Source organism: Dama dama, chromosome 21 (genome assembly GCF_033118175.1).
Source record: "Dama dama isolate Ldn47 chromosome 21, ASM3311817v1, whole genome shotgun sequence".
Classification (NCBI taxonomy): Eukaryota; Metazoa; Chordata; class Mammalia; order Artiodactyla; family Cervidae; genus Dama; species Dama dama.
In genome coordinates, this window is record NC_083701.1 from 23,264,309 (window position 1) to 23,282,314 (window position 18,006).

Consider the following 18,006-nt stretch of genomic DNA (forward strand, 5'->3'; position numbering starts at 1 on the left):
TCCTGGAATAAGATATATTATTGGAAAATAGGACATTAAAAAAAAAAAAAACAGCTCAGATGAGGGAAAGCTGGATGCATCCAGTCTACATTTTAGCACATTTTAAACTGCTTTTCACATAAATAGAAAATAATTAACACAAATATATATTACCCAAGTCATTGGCATGATATGACATGTAGAGATCAACGTTCTTATCCACATTTAACCCTAGAAGATAAACCAAGGGTTATCTAGGAATATGAACTGCACACAGAATCATACTTTGTCAATGTTAATTTAGAAAGTACCTGCCTCCTGTGAGCTGTCTGAAGATATCATCCAAATTTTTTTTCCTGTAAAGTGAGTATGCATTTGAGAGGTCTTCTCCCCAAGCAAATATTTGCAAACTCCAGCTCCACCACTGCAGGGAAAAATATCTCTAGACCTGACAGCGGCTGGCTGGGGACACAATTACTCCAGAGGTGTTTCACTCCCCTCCCCTCACTGCCCAGATTGCTACTAAACAGAAATGAAGCCAAACTCCAGCTCTCTCCAGATGGCTTAGGGTATTTTATCAACAGGAAAATGAAAAGCAGCAGTAAAGATGTGTTCCCTTCATATCAAAAGTATGCGGTACCCTTACTAATGTGGGCAAAGAGAAAAACATTCTAGAGTCTCAATTTTATGCTTCAACTCTTGCTAACTCGCTAAGTAGTCTATAAATGACAATATCATGGAATTTTTAGAACTGGTACATTTTCTTTTCATACATACCTTCCGTGGAAAGTTTAAAAGGCAGAGACTAGGAAGAACTGAAGTCTCCCACACTTTCATTTCAAAAACAAAAACCCTCTTATAGCTCAGGGCAGGGAAAAAAGGTACAATCTGTTTATAGGACATATATTAAGTTAAACTTAAAAGATACATTGGAATACACATTACATGTAGAAAATACTTTTGTATTCCACTTGTACCAGGTACCCAGCTGGCTCAGTGGTAAAGAATTTGCCTGCCAATGCAGGAGATGCAGGTTTGATCCCTGGGTCAGGAAGATCCTCTGGAGGAGGAAATGGTAACCCATTCCAGTATTCTTGCCTAGAAAATCCCATGGACAGAGGAGCCTGTCAGGCTACAATCCATGGAGACAACAGAGAGTTGGATGCAACTAAGCATATTCAAGACAAACAAAAAAACATACTAGGTGCAGAACTTTTTGATTCCACTTAGAGCAGGTACCTGGAATAGTCAAATTAATAGTCAGAAAGTTCACTGGTTGAGGCCATGGGCTAGGGGTTGGGGTGACAAGTTGGGAAGAGGGAATGGGGAGTTAGTGTGTAATGGGGACAGAGTTTCAGTTTAGGAAGGTGAAAAATTCGGGAGCTGGATGATGGTGAGAATTACACAACAGTGTGAATGTAGTTAGTGCCACTGAACACACAGTTAAACATGGTTAAGATAGTTTTGTATTATGTGACTTTTACCACAATAAAAAAATTTTTTTTAATCCTCTGCTTATGATTCTAGAAGGGATAAGTAAAGAAAATTCAGTAAACTGATGGTATCTTGGGCCACTCTAGCCTGGATTTTGCCACCAACTAATTGTATGATCTTAGCCAAGTCACTTAAATTAAAAAACAAACAAACGAACAAAAAAAACAATTGCCTCATCTATGCAGCTTGCAACACAGGAGACCCCGTTTCGATTCCCGGGTCAGGAAGATCCCCTGGAGAAGGGATAGGCTACTCATTGCAGTATTCTTGGGCTTCCCTGGTGGCTCAGATGGTAAATGATCCACCTGCAATGCATGAGACCTGGGTTCGATTCCTGGGTTGGGAAGATCCCCTGGAGAAGGGAAAGGCTACCCACTCCAGTATTCTGGCCTGGAGAATTCCATGGACAGAGGAGCCTGGCAGGCTATAGTCCATGGGGTCGCAAAGAGTCAGACATGTCTGAACGATTTTCACTTTTTTTTTTTCCCACTTAGAGACAAGTTGATCTCTAAGATCCCTTCCACACCTAATATTCTTCAATCTCTGGCAATCATAGGTTACCCTCTAACTCTGTATCTCTCCTTCTAGTTTCCCCTTCTTTGGTTAACTGCTCTGTGCTCTGCACCAGAATGTACAAAGCACAGCATCATTTCTACCTACCATCAGGTTACAGTCTAAAGGCAGCTCACAGGTCTTTGGGTCCAGAAGCCCAAAGTGAAGTTATCAATGGGTTTAATGTATATGCATCAATGTCGCTGGTATAAAATTAAGTTTTAAGAAGTAACTACAGAATAAACAAACAAAAACAATGGAGAAAACTCCTCTAAAAATAAGAACAATAGGGAAATCTAGTCTTCCAATAAGTTTTAATATGTTACAAAGCTACAATAATAAACAGGACTGATATTGTGGATAAATGAGGCAATTGGAATAGAAAAAGGGAGTCGAGAAACAAATCCTCATACAGATGAGCATATAGTTACAAATAAGAATGCGTGCTCAGTCACTTCAATCATGCCCAACGCTTTGTGACCCTATGGACTGTAGCCCACCAGGCTCCTCGGTCCATGGGGATTCTCCAGGCAAGAATACTGAAGAGGGTTGCCATTTCTTCCTCCAGGGGATCTTCCTGACTCAAGGAATGGAAACTGCATCTCCTATGTCTCCTGAACTGGCAGACAGATTCTTTACCACTAGCACCACCTGGGAAGCCACACACCCATGTATCTACAAATGACCCAGTTTTGTTCCTCTTTAGAAGTGAGTAATATTCCATTGTACTGGGAAACCTGAACTATATTGTAGGTTCTCATTAATTATCTATGTTATACTTAGTATCAATGTGTATATGTGTTAATCCCAAACTCCCAATTCATCCCACCACTCCCCCAAGGCTGATAATATTTTTCTACCAGATGAAGAAAAGGAACATCCCCTCCACATTAACTGGAACTCTCCGTTTCTCAGGAAGCACCCTGCACTTAGCCTTCACTGCAGCCCACAGCAGGGCAGGGCTGCCAGGCAGCAGGCACCAGGACTCTCACCCCAGCTCTGTGCCAGCTGACACATCTTAACTGATTTATTCGCCTCTCTGAGTCTCAGTTTACACCGTCTTCTAAGTGGGGAATGAGAACTAAAAACAGCCTCTCCCATCAGTATAGGCACCATGCAGCCCAGCACACAGTGGGGGCCTCAGAAATGCTTGCAGAAGAAAGCAAACAATCTCAACAGGTAGGCTTAAAACAACGAGACACCAAGCAGAATGTTTATCCAAGATCAAGGACCTCTCCAGTAACAAGGCCAGAACTAAAATTCATGATCCAACATTTAGTTTCATATCTAGCCCTTTCTGTAAAGAACTCACCAATTCTTTGCTCTCAGACTCACAGTCAGAAGAAAATGGAAACAGGACAATGCGTTTCCTTTCCCATCAGTGGCTTTGTTATCTCTGAGCACTGCTTAGTTCTGTTTTCATAGATGCTGGAGAACACTAAGGTTTTGATATGAGGTCCATCTTCATTCTCTGTCCTTTTTCTCAAACAAATGCAAAGGAACCATTGCATTGCTGTAGTTGCATGATTGCACTACTTTATCATCTGAAATAAGCCCTTGAAAACCACTCTTGTGAAGACATGCTATTTTTATCTATCTGTGTTCAGTGATTTGAAAATTCCTTATGGAGACAGTTTTTGCAACATTCATGTTTTGTTTCTCTGAGCTCTAACTCATTCTTTCTCAGGCTTTCTTCTGCACCGTTCTTTTGTCTTTCATAAGCATCCCATGTGTGTCCCAAGTTGTTCTTCATGTCCTTTTTTGACCAGATGGACTTGCTTCACACCCATGGTTATAAACACTCACAGTTTTCTTTCTGCAGTCTCTCTAACTCTCTTTGATGCTTAGGCAGACGTGGTTTCACTCTGTTGCCTTCAAGTGATGAATGGACTAAGGCAAGATGATATTTCCCTAAGAAGACAACCTATCTTTTTTTTTCCTGGATTAGTTTGGAAACCCATGAACCATGTCTGTGAGGCAATAAGAGGGAAATTGAATTAACCACTTCCCCTATTAGGGCAATTTTCTCCCCTTCAGCCTATTTATTCTCATCTCCAAAAAGCTAAGAATGAGCTGTTTACCTTTCACTGAAACTAAATTATTTTCCTGGTTACCAGATTTCTTTTCCTGTGTCATTCTCTTGTTAGGAATCTCAGGATTCCTCTTGAAATAAACAGGTAGTGAGGTCCACACTTGTACCTATTCATAACTACAGCTGCATAAGCCAGTGAACCAGGGGCTCCATGCCCCAGCTGCCCCCTGGACCCTCCATGAGCACAGGCATGCCCAGTCCTTATGGAGTTCTGATGGAGGCCAGCAACCTCTCTGGGGGACTATCATGAGGGGAGTGGATGAGTCAAGAGTAATCCCTGGCTTTTTGGGATAAGGAAAAAACAAGAGGACTAGCAAGTTTCATGTGCATTTTTTGTCTAAGAAATATTTATCTACCACAAGGAATATTTTTTCCTACTTTTTCTGCTTTATAGCATCTACATTTAGGGTAATGATACATGTCAAATTAGTTTTTTTAACTTTTTATCCAAGTATAGTTTTGGGGGATTTCCCCAATGGCTCAGCAGGTAAAGAATCTGCCTGCCAATGCAGGAGACACAGGGGATGCAGTTTCCATTCCCTGAGTCAGGAAGATCCCCTGCAGAAGGGCATGGCAAGCCACTCCAGTATTCTTGCTTGGGAAATCCCATGGACAGAGGAGCTTGGTGGGCTACAGCCTATGGGGTCTCAAAGAGTCGGACACTAGTGAGTATGCACGCACAACATGGTTGGTTTACAGTGTTGTATTAGTTTCTGGGGTACAGCAAAGTGATTCATATATACAATCATTTTGCTGTAATTATTATGTATATATATGTGAATGTATGGATATGTATAGTATTCTTCATATCCTTTTCCATTATGATTTATTAAAAAATGTTGAATATAGTTCCCTGTGCTATACAGTAGGACTTCATTGTGTATCCATTCTATAATAGCTTGCATCTGCTAAACTCAAGTTCCCACCCCATCCCTTCCCCATTCTGCATGCCCCAACCCTTTGGCAACAAATTAATTTTTATATATAGTGTGAGGTATAGGTTACAGTGCATTTTTTTATCCAGTTACACCACCTACAACTGTTGAGAATATTATCTTATCCCCACTGAATTACTTTGAAACTCTTGTTGAAAATCAGTGTGCTGTTTCTGTGCTCTATCCTACACATGTATCCAACAGCTCACTGTCTTGAAGGAAGTCTTGAAACCAGGTAGTTTAGGACCTTCAACTTTGTTTTCCCTTCTCAAAAATCATTTTTCATCCCAATGTAGATTTTAGAATCAATTCGTGTATTTCTACTCACCTCACCTGCCAAAGAAAGCCTCCTGGAATTTTTAAAAATTGAAACTGTGTTGAATCTATGAATTGATGTAGAGAGATTTGATATCTCATCAATAATGAATTTTCCAAAAAATGAACATGGTGTATCTCTTTGTTTATGTCAGCCTGTTTAAATTACTCCCAGCAATGCCTTATAATTTCAGTGTAGAGGCCTTGCACATGTAACGTACATTTATCTTGAAAATATTCAATTTTATTATAAAAGATGAAAATGTCTGTACTTTGTAAAACACTGGCAAAAACTTTTAAGTGTTTTAAGTCTAGATAACTTCCTAAGCAAAATCTTTGTGCAAGTAAACAATTCATGAAATGTTAACATCTGTAAAATGTGTTAAGCAAAGATAAGGAGTTACAAAGTAGAGAGTTTGTGTGCTAAACATAGGTAAAAAGGGTAGAAGGAGCAAAAATACCTAATATTTATGCAGCACTCAGATGCTAAATATTCATGATACACTAGATACCGGGAGGTACTAAATATTCAGGATTAATTAACATTTACGAGGCATGTATGGTGCTAAATATATAAGAAACTCAAAATTCTCTGGTTACAGTACATATTCATGGGCACTCAATATTCAGGAGGCCTTAATTTACTATCATTGGTGACATTCATTTTGGCCTCAAGAGAAACAAAACCCAAGCCTGTTCAACAAGCAAATAACAACCAGCAGCTGTGGCCAGGTTTTACCACATCTACATCACTCCAGTGAGCCCCCTGGCTCAAACCTCAGTTCTCCTCCTTGTAACCACATCATCAATGGGACCAGCAGATGAGGCAGATAGAGAGCAGGACAGGGGAACACAGCAGAACCCAGGATTCAGCTCTTCTACCTGCCTGCATGCTCTCCGAAGGGTGCCGAATACCCTATGGCTCTTTTCTCTGCTTTTTCTTGCCTTTGTTTGTTAATTGATTAAATAAACCATGTGATGTGTTTTTCTTTTCTTTTTTTTATTAAGACAATTATTTTAGGGCAGTTTTAGGTCCCAGCAAAACTGAGGAAGGTATGAAGTGAAAGTTGCTCAGTCATGTCCGACTCTGCAACTCCATGGACTATACAGTCCACAGAATTCTCCAGGCCAGAATACTGGAGTGAGTAGCCTTTCCCTTCTCCAGGAGATCTTCCCATCCCAGGGATTGAACCCAGGTCTCCCACATTGCAGAGCCACACATTCTTTACCAGCGGAGCCACAAGGGAAGCCCAAGTTTACTGGAGTGCGTAGTCTGTCCCTTCTCCCGCGGATCTTCCCCACCCAGGAATCGAACCGGAGTTTGAGGCACTGCAGACAGATTCTTTACCAAATGAGCTATCAGGGAAGCCTATAGGTATGGGGGGGGGGGGCGGGTTATGGATTTCCCATAAACCCCCTGCTCCCACACATACATGGCTTTCCCACCCCTGTGAACATCCCCCATCAGACAGTATATATGTTACAACTGACAAATCGATATTGAAACATAATTATCACCAAGAGTCCATAGTTTACATGAGGGTTCATTCTTGGTGTTGTGCGTTCTATGGCTTTGGACAAATATATAATGACGTGTACCCATCACTATGGTACCAGAGTATTTTCACTGCCTTAAAACTCTTCTGTGTATCACCAATTCACCCCTCCCTCTGCACACCCCCCTGCAATTACTGATCTTTTCACTGTCATCACAGTTTTGTCTTTCCCAGAAGTGGGAATCCTATAGTATTTGGCCTTTTCACATTGGTTCCTTTCACCTGACCTTTTATTTAATCTATTTGTCTTTATATTTAAAGTCCGCCTCTCATGGACAGCATATAATTGGATTTTTGTCGTAGTTAAGATTCTCCAAAAGCAGATGCTAAGCTGGAGTTTGCTGTGCAGTGTAAGTGTTGGGGTCAGCAAGTGTGGGACGAGGGGAGGGATGGGTGGTGAGTAAGCAGGGTGGGGCAGAGGAAGTCAAACTGCACTGAAGTCTTAAAGGCCCCTCAGCCAACCCCACAGGAAACTCTGGTGTATACGGGGCTTGTCTCAGTCATGAGACCCTGGGCTGAAAAGGCCGGGTCCTTGTGCTCTTGCCTCAACCAGTGATTGGATGTGGACCACACTGGGGTGGAGAGCAACAAGTCCTCCGTGAAGAGGATCTGGTAGAGCAGCTCTGTGTAAATCATAATCTTTACTTCATCCAGTCTGTCTTTAAGTGGAATGTTTGTGATTAGTAATTACATTTAGGACTTCCCTGGTAATACAGGGGTTAGGAATCCACCTGCCATCGCAGGGGACATGGGTTTGATCCCTGGTCCAGGAAGATTCCACATGCCACAGGGCAACTAAGCCTGGGAGCCACAATTACTGAAGCCCACACATCTAGAGTCCATGCTCCGCAACAAGAGAAGCCACTGCAACGAGAAGCCCACGCACTGCAATGAGAACCCAGCACAGTCAAAAATAAATTTAAAAAAAGAGAAAAAAATACATTTAGTCTAATTATTAATATGGTTGGGTTTTAGCCTACCATCTCTGTTTGTTTTCTACTTTTTTCATATTTTTGGTTCCTCTGTCTGTCCTCCTGCTTCCATTTGGTTTAATCAAATAATTTTTAATATTCTTTAATATTTAATGTTGTGCTGGCTTTTTAGCTATGCTTCTTATTATTACTCTTCTAGTGAAAAAAGTGAAAGTGAAAGTCACTCAGTCATGTCTGATCCTTTGTCCATGGAATTTTGTCCATGGAATTCTCCAGGCCACAATACCGGTGTGGGTAGCCTTTTGCTTCTCCAGGGGATCTTCCCAACCCAGGGATCGAACCCAGGTTTCCTGTACTGCAGACAGGTTCTTTACCATCTGAGCCACAAGGGAAACCCAAGAATACTGGAGCCTATCCCTTCTCCAGCATATCTTCCTGTCCCAGGAATTGAACCAGGGTCTCCTACATTGCAGGTGGATTCTTTACCAACTGAGCTATCAGAGTAGGTGGATCTTTAACACATTGCAGACCACTGGCAGTCCTCCACGTGCAGCCACAATGGAGTAACATGGAATGAATTTATCATCTCACCTGAAACAATTAAAGGCCAAGCATTAATATATGACATAAGTATTCAGACATTGGCACCAGGCAGTTTAGCCCATTGTCCAGAATCTGAAAAGACTTGCCTCATATGTTGTATCCAGTTTGAAACATTTTAGTGGGAAAGAAAGGCTCTTGATTATTCAATTTTGCTGTTAATAATAATGAACACTGGCAGAGTGCTGTCATCTTCTTTTTCATTACCCAGTATTTATTGATCGTGTTGAGTAATAAGATTTGCATTGGTTGATCTGAGACTCATAGAAGGAATAGGGTTTCTTCAGATGAAAGCTCCAATACTTTGGTCACCTGATATGAAGAGCTGACTCATTGAAAAAGACCCTGATGCTGGGAAAGATAGAAGGCAGTAGGAAAAGGGGATAACAGGGGATGAGATGGTTGGAAGGCATCACGGACTCAACAGACATGAGTCTGAGCAAACTGTGGGAGGTAATAAAAGACAGGGTAGCCTAGCAGACTGCAGTTCATGGGGTCACGAAGAGTCGGACACGACTGAGCGACTGAACAACAGGCTTATTAGGAGACTGAACAGCGTGTACACCTGAGGAACACCTGATATATTCCAGGTGTTAAACTTGAAATATCTTCATCTAATTCCTCACAGCAGTCCTGTGAGGACTACACTGTTATCCACTAAATGAGGAAATGGGACCTCCCTGGTGGTTCAAGCCGTAAAGAATCTGCCTGCAATGCAGAGACAGGGGTTTGATCCCCGAGTCAGGAAGATCCCCTGGAGGAGAGAATGGCAGCCCACTCCAGTATTCTTGCCTGGAGGATCCCCTGGACAGAGGAACCTGGCGGGCTCCAGTCCATGGGGTCCCAAAGAGCTGGACACAACTGAGAGACTAACACTTTCATTTTCAAATGAGGAATTGGAACTCGGAAAAGGTAGGCAGCTGGACCAATGTAACTCAGGTGCTGAGAATGAAGTTTGGTGGTCAGAACCCGAGGCCTGTGTCCTTCAGGGACACCCTTCCTCTGCAGCCTTCTCCTCCCAACAGCCCCTTGAGTCAGGTTTCAAGGTTTAAGGGGTTAAGAACCTGACCAAAGTACCCTGGCAGCAGGTGTTTGATCCAGGTCCTTGTGTCTTCACATTTAGATGATCTAAAAAGGAACCATCATCAAATGAAACTCCTTACACTGTATACTCTCTATCAAAAGAATTACTGTTACACTTAAATTCATAAATCCATGGCCACATCTGGTTCTTGACTGAGATTTCAGGAATTCTATGCAGTTATTGCCACTGATACATTCTTAAGGAAAAATGTGTTCCAGGAGTGTTTTATTAAGCCACATGGTTAATATTTTTCAGTTCAGTTCAGTCACTCAGTTGTGTCTGACTCTTTGTGACCCCATGGACTGCAGCACGCCTGGCCTCACTGTCCATCACCAACTCCTGGAGTTTATTCAAACTCATGTCCTTCGAGTCGGTGATGCCATCCGACCATCTCAACCTCTGTCATTCCCTTCTCCTCCTGCCCTCAATCTTTCCCAGCATCAGGGTCTTTTCAAATGAATCAGTTCTTCGCATCAGGCGGCCAAAGTATTGGAGCTTCAGCTTCAGCATCAGTCCTTCCAATAAATATTCAGGAATGATTTCCTTTAGGATGGACTGGTTGGATCTCCTTGCAGTCCAAGGGACTCTCAAGTCTTCTCCAACACCACAGTTCAAAAGCATCAATTCTTTGGTACTCAGCTTTCTTTATAGTCACTCTCACATTCATACATGACTATTGGAAAAGCCATAGCTTTGACTAGACGGACCTTTGTTGGCAAAGTAGTGTCTCTGTTTTTTTTAATATGCTGTCTAGCTATGTCATAACTTCTCTTCCAAGGAGCAAGCGTCTTTTAATTTCACAGCTGCAGTCACCATCTGCAGTGAATTTGGAGCCCCAAAAAATAAAGTCTATCCCTGGTTCCATTGCTTCCCCATCTATTTGCTATGAAGTAATGGGACCAGATGCCAAGATCTTAGTTTTCTGAATGTTGAGCTTTAAGCCAACTTTGTCACTCTCCTCCTTCACTTGCATCAAGAGGCTCTTTAGTTCTTCTTCATTTTATGCCGTAGGGTGGTGTCATCTGCATATCTGAAGTTATTGATATTCTCCCGGCAATCTTGATTGCAGCTTGTGCTTCTTCCAGCCCAGCATTTCTCATGATGTACTCTGTATATAAGTTAAATAAGCAGGGTGACAGTATACAGCCTTGACGTACTCCTTTTCCTATTTGGAACAAATCTGTTGTTCCATGTCCAGTTCTAATTGCTGCTTCCTGACCTGCATACAGATTTCTCAGGCGGCAGGTCAGGTGGTCTGATATTCCCATCTCTTGAAGAACTTTCCACAGTTTGTTGTGATCCACACAGTCAAAGGCTTTGGCATAGTCAACAAAGCAGAAATAGATGTTTTTCTGGAACTCTCTTGCTTTTTCGATGATCCAATGGAAGTTGGCAATTTGATATCTGGTTCATCTGCCTTCTCTAAATCCAACTTGAACATCTGGAAGTTCATGGTTCATGTACTGTTGAAGCCTGGCTTGAAGAATTTTGAGCATTACTTTGCTAGCATGTGAGATGAGGGCAATTGTGCAGTAGTTTGAGCATTCTTTGTTATTGCCTTTCTTTGGGATTGGAATGAAAACTGACCTTTTCTAGTTGTGTGGCCACTGCTGAGTTTTCCAACTTTGCTGGCATATTGAGTGCAGCACTTTCACAGCTTCATCTTTTAGGATTTGAAATAGTTCAGCTGGAATTCCATCACCTCCACTAGCTTTGTTTGTGGAGATGCTTCCTAAGGCCCACTTGACTTCGCATTCCAGGATGTCTGGCTCTACCTGAGTGTGATCACACCATCATGATTTTCTGGATCGTGAAGATCTTTCTTGTATAGTTCTTCTGTGTATTCTTGCCACCTCTTCTTAATATCTTCTGCTTCTGTTAGGTCCATACCATTTCTGTCCTTTATCGTGCTCATCTTTGCATGAAATATTCCCTTGGCATCTCTAATTTTCTTGAAGAGATCTCTAGTCTTTCCCATTCCATTGTTTTCCTCTATTTCTTTGCATTGATCACTTATCTTATCTTATCTCTCCTTGCTATTCTTTAGAACTCTGCATTCAAATGGGTATATCTCTCCCTTTCTCCTTTGCCTTTTGCTTCTCTTCTTTTCACAATGATTCATCTGATGTCATTTCATTTTTCCCCTTGATTATTTGTGATCATCCTGATGGTTTAGTAATAGAGAGTATAGTCTAGACAGCAGCTGCATACCACACACACACATACACACACACACACGCACACTCAGGGCTTGATTGAGGAAGCAGTCAGTGCTCGTCAGCATTCATCACCCACTTATCACTGTGACATATTCGAAGAAGGCAGGAATTATACATCCTGCTTTCTCCATATCCATTTTTGCCAGAGACTTCTTACTAAGCAGACCAACAGAAGAAATACTATAGTAGTGTGCAAGGTCATGCTCTGTCTACTCATAGCATCAAGCTAGAAGATTCCCTGATGGGAGTAAAAGAAAAATAAATAAAGATGAGAGGTTTATGGATTGTCTCTTTTCTGGAATGTGAGTGCACCTGTCACTTGGTGATGAATCTGACTCCTCTGCTGCTGGGACGCTCCAAACAAAGAATGATTACTGGGTGTCACTTGGCACTAAGCTTGAAGCAGACAGTAAACCTTGATTAACCAGAGACATAAACCCATCCAAATTTTTTATAGCTTATGACTTTGGAAAGAAACGCGTGGGTCATAAGGAAACCAGATTATTTCCAGATTTATTCAAAAATTTACTGTGCCAGTCATGCCCTGGGGTCAGTGAAGACTTGGCTGTATTTCCTATACATTTTCCAGAAGAAACCAAGGCAGGGGTCTGGATGTTATGACAGCCTCAGGACATTACAACAGCTTCAACCTGCAAAGAAAGATTCCATTTTGCTCATAAGCTTGTACCTACTAGGTTACTAAGACTGAGGCTGAAACACATCTTGGCAGACTGTCCAGCAAAAAAAATAGGGCCCAGGCCAACCCATTAAATAATGAGATGATTTCATCAAAACATCTCAGTTCCTCCATCTTCTGCCCACTATTTTCCAGAGCAGCGACAAAGCAAATGTCTACATGGATGAAAAATGAACAATCCTAAGTGGGTGATGGCGCCTATTCCACGAGGAGGGGGCTTCTGCTGTGGAAGAACCCCTCTTCCTCTGGTTTTCACAGTGTGTGGGGCTCTGCAACCAGTTTGCAGCTGACATTTCTGATATTGCTTCGGTAGAGCTGTACGTATTACATATCATGCACTTACTGAATTATTTACAACAAACATCTTTGGAGTAGGCACTCTGGAGTGAGCTAAATGAACAAAATACAGACAAGCTCACAGTCCAAATAGGGATCAAGGTTTACAGCAAGATATACTCTGATTCAGGTTTCCCAGTTGGCTCAGTGGTAAAGCATCTGCCTGCCAATGCAGGAAGACTCAGGAGATAAGTTTTGATCCCTGGGTCAGGAAGATCCCCCGGAGGAGGATATGGAAACCCACTAAAGTGGGTTTCTCCATTCTCCATTCTCTTGAATGGAGAATCCCATGATAGAGGGTCACAAAGAGTCAGACCCTGATTCACTGGGATGAGCAAATTCAAAGATTCCTGGGTGCAGAGAGACCATGCAGACTAATGGTGACCTCAGGGCTGGAAATAGGAGTGATCAGGCAAAATTTCAGGGTCACCTGGGCTGGTCTTGTACAATGGTGGGAATTCTTTAGGCTCCTAGTAGGGTATCATCAGCTCTTACCCCGGCCCCTCCCAGCAAGCAAAGCTGTCCCATCTCTGTGTTCTGCTTCTTAACCCCAGGCAGGTGGCAACAGGTCGTCCAGCAGCACTGACACCCTTGGTGCTTATCTTACCTGTCCTCGGTGGAAACACCCTCTGGGAGCAGGAAGGACCAACAATGTGATGACCGCAGATGACATCACTAGGAGATGCTGGGGGCTCCCACAGCCCTGGAACACCTGATGACCACAGGTGGGGCAAAGCCATCAGTGCTGTCTGCCTGGTTCAGATACCTATTCCTAAAAAGAATCCCAGGGGAGAGCTTTCAGAGACAAAACAGGCAAAATAGCAACTCCTCATCTCTGTCCAGAAGTTATGGGTAAGTAGACTTCACCGAATGTTAGAACAGGGTCTGTAAGTTTCCCTGATAAAATACACAGCCACCCTCCACAAAACTATCTGCTAGTATATACAAGGCTGAGGCTCTTCGATGTTCATCTGGAACTATCACAACATTGTTAATTAGCCATACCCCAACACAATATGAAAAGTTCAAAAGAATAACTATCTTTTAGAAAAGCTCTATGTTTTTTGTTTTCATGGCTTTAAATATTAGTTCCTATAATTTATTCAGACCCCTGCCTTCTGGGTATTAGGTATGGCTGGCTTTGGGGGTGGGGGGGGTCACCAAAACCTTTGGCCCCATGCAGGGCATCTATCAGACAGAATCTTTGGTCAGTTGACATACATGAAACAAAGCATGGGGTGCTGGTGGGAGCCTGGGAAGAGGACAGGGTGGAAGGACAGGGACCTGATGACCCAGTCCTCAGGGATCTACACTTATGCTCCCTAGACCCGCGATAGCCTTTCCCCAGGGTCTCTTCAAGGACAGTTCCCTCTCATCCTTGGCTTCATCTTATATGCTGCCACCTCTCAAGACCCTCTTCTGACCACCAGCACTCCCCTTGTATCTAGAAATTATTCCCTTCCCACCACCCAATCATCCATATTATTCTATTCTGATCTTGCTGTTTATGCGTTCTGTTCCTTTCAGTCTGTCTCCTATTAGACTGTAAATTCCTGGAGGCAGATTGTCTCTCTTCACTGCTGGACATGCAGCACCTGCAAGTGTCCACGGTGGGATCCAGTGGATCCTGGAATCACACATCACTTCAAGGAAACAGGCGGGGGCTTGGAGAGGAGGAGTTTTTGGACCCCACACCAGCACATGGAGCTGGCCTAGTGGGTGAGGACATCTCCATCACTGAATTTCTACCCTAAACATAACTCAGTCACTCCTTGCTCCTCACACTCTGAATAAGGCTTCTGTAAATATTAACCAAGAGGAGCAAAGTGAGGCTTCATTCTAATGGTCAGACTTTGTGAGTTGGACGTGAAGCCATTTCTTATCTCTCATTTCACCTCCATGGGGCGGCTACAGCTCTGGGAGCTGATAGTCATATTTTTGTAGAACACTCGAAAATAACTTGAGTTGCCTAAGGAAAATATAAATATGAAATTGCTTTATACTGAGTTGAAGAGGTGGGGGATTACTATAATTTAAGAACCGTGATAAAGTAAAATGAACATGGCCTTCAAGGGCTGTGACAGAAATTATTTTAGTGAAGACACCTCTGGGACTAATGAAGGTTAGTCTTTAATTCTATGAGAAGTCCAACTTCTGAAGCCCCGAAGCCAATACTTATCTATCAATGCACACGTTGCCACGGGGAATGGAATATGAATTAAAGGGGTTTTCCTGTAAGAAGATGCAAGCTTCATTCTACTCTTGGAAATAAGAGCTTCCGCAAAGTTTCTTTTCATCCGGTTCCTCTGCGGTGTGAGTGCTCAGCCCTTATTTAGATTAATGAGAGCTACACACATCCGTCCAAAGGAGGTTTGCGTCTCCGGGCAATGCCATTCCAGACAACCTGCTTTTAAATGGCCTTTTCTGAATGTTCACTTATGGATGAAATTTGGCATGTGGAGGGGAGGGAGAAGTGCTGTAATATATCAGCTGATTCTTCAGCTTGGCAGTGATGAAGCGAACTGAAACTAATTCAGGGTTCTACTTTACATTTTTGGCAAATGAGCAAATATGCAGATTTGTCCCAAACAGCTGCGTCTGCCAGTTTCCCCAGGAGCAGTTCCAGAAGCTGAGGTTCACTGCGCTGGTGCTCCAATTAGTGAGAACATCATAACAAGTATATAATTATTCTGGAACCTGTTGAGCTTTCATCTGCTATCAATTTCATTTCATTTAAGCCCAATTCAGGCTGAACTTGCAGCAAACTCTATGGTTTAAAACAGAGATCTAAGATGTCACAACTTTTGTGTTTGACATGTACTTTGAGGCACTAGTCAGGAAATTACCTTTGAAATCGTCACACTCAGTATGCCAATGGTCTCTCTGATTGATTATAAAGCTTTATTGGCACTGCAATCAAGATTATTCACAGTCCTCTCCTGCAGTGCTGCAGTAAATTGCTTCCAATGAAAAATGTGAATCCTGAAGGAGAAGTGGCAGCAGCTTGATAGATGTCTTACATTATCCTTCAGTTCATCCAGACGGCTAGCCAGTCACTCACAACACACGGGGCACCAGGCTCAGGACACAGAGGTGCTAAGATATGGTTTCTGTGATAGTGGAACTCAGATTGGGAGAAGCCAAGTAATCCAGGCAAACTACAGCCCAGTGACCTCCTGTGGGCACTGAAGTGGAAGGATGGACTGGATGTTGTGAGATCCCTGAAGATTTAGCAACCAGTTATGCCTGGAGAAGTCCAGGAAGGCTTCCCAGAGGAGAGAGTATTTAAGCTGAGGATATTTAAGTCTTGAAGTGTAAAAACAAAAAAAAAAATTTTTTACAAGGAAAGTTAGAATGGAAAGAAGGCAAGAACAACAAGTTAAAGAGACACATCGACTTGTGAAAGAGCAGGATATATTTTTTAAATAATGAGAATTTGACATAATAAAGATTAGAAATTAAGGGAAAAAAGACTAGACCAAAGATCTCCAAACTTCTTTTATTGCAACTTGCGTTTTTCAGTAATTTCCATAGCACACCTGAAGCCAAAAGAAATTTTTAAGCATTTTATTTATTAAGCAGTTGAATTCACATAACATTTAAGATGCAATAAAGGAAAGGCATACTTTTATCTCACTCTTAAATAACTGCAATTACTTATTTGGGAGATGTGTACATCAGTTGGTTACTCAATAACTTCTCAGATTTTGAAACCAGATTGGACATCACCACCCCGCTTCCTGTTGCATAATGATTTTCATGCAGTGCTTTCTTTTTATCAAGCGACCACCAAAATCCCAGCTCCACAAAGATATTACTCCAACAGAATATGCCACTGTTTGATGTTGAAACTGTAACCTATCCTTAGCTTTTAATAGTAGTACCAAGTTTTGATCATCCTGAACATGAACATTTCAGAAATTCCTGCAATACCTCCACGATTTTCTTGTGGTACATAAAGGCACCTCAGCACTGTTTGGGATATGCTGGGCTGGTGAATAAGGTGAACTCAAACCATGAAACACATAGGATACTTTTCTGAAATACAAATGTGACACTGCCATGAAAATGAAGATACAATCAACCAAAACCTTTGAACTAAATTTCTAAAGGAGACTTGAAAATATTCAACAGGTAGATGAGACAAGCAAATAACATTTTCTCGTCACATCCTGGATGCATAATGAAGTAAATAGAGATTATTTTCTTTCTTTCTCTTAATTTGAAATGTAACAGGACCCTATGGTCCTTCCCCCCAGGTCCCCAGCCTGCCTTTGTGGAAAACCTCTAGCCAAAAAATAAATTTAATAACAGAAGTGAGAAAATACAGAAGCAATGGAAAACAGTCAAACAGAACAAAACAGTAAGTTTAGTCACTAAACAAAGTCAAAGACTTTTTGTTCCTTCTCAAGGGCTGTAAACAGTATTCTGAGCCATATCCTGTGAGCTGTCTTGTATATACTGAAACCCCTGCCAGGTGATGAAGTTGGCTACGTGATGACCAGACTATAACCATGACACCAGTTCAGTTCAGTTCAGTTCAGTTGCTCAGTCGTGTCCGACTCTTTGCAACCCCATGAATCGCAGCACACCAGGCCTCCCTGTCCATCACCAACTCCCGGAGTTTACTCAAACTCATGCCCATCGAGTCGGTGATGCCATCCAGCCATCTCATCCTCTGTCGTCCCCTTCTCCTCCTGCCCCCAATCCCTCCCAGCATCAGGGTCTTTTCCAATGAGTCAACTCTTTGCATGAGGTGGCCAAAGTATTGGAGTTTCAGCTTCAGCATCAGTCCTTCCAGTGAACACCCAGGACTGATCTCCTTTAGGATGGACTGGTTGGATCTCCTCATAGTCCAAGGGACTCTCAAGAGTCTTCTCCAACACCACAGTTCAAAAGCATCGATTTTTTGGCACTCAGCTTTCTTCACCATGACATAAGCTGCCATAATTCTGAAAATTAGCCTCAAGGAAATGGCAACAAACGGACCCTGGAACTGAATATTAACTGTACTTAAAACAATGAAGATGATGCTGGTCCGACCACCAAATGACAAAATTCAAGGTGACTGTCAGAGCTGACCATGTTGTTTCTGCGTGTAGCCCCCTCCCTCAGCCTTTAAAAGCTCTTGCCCACTGATTGTCACTGCGGGCAAGTGGATGGTCTTTGGAAGAAGAGCACTCCACCTCCTCTGGTTGCCAACATCCAAAATAAA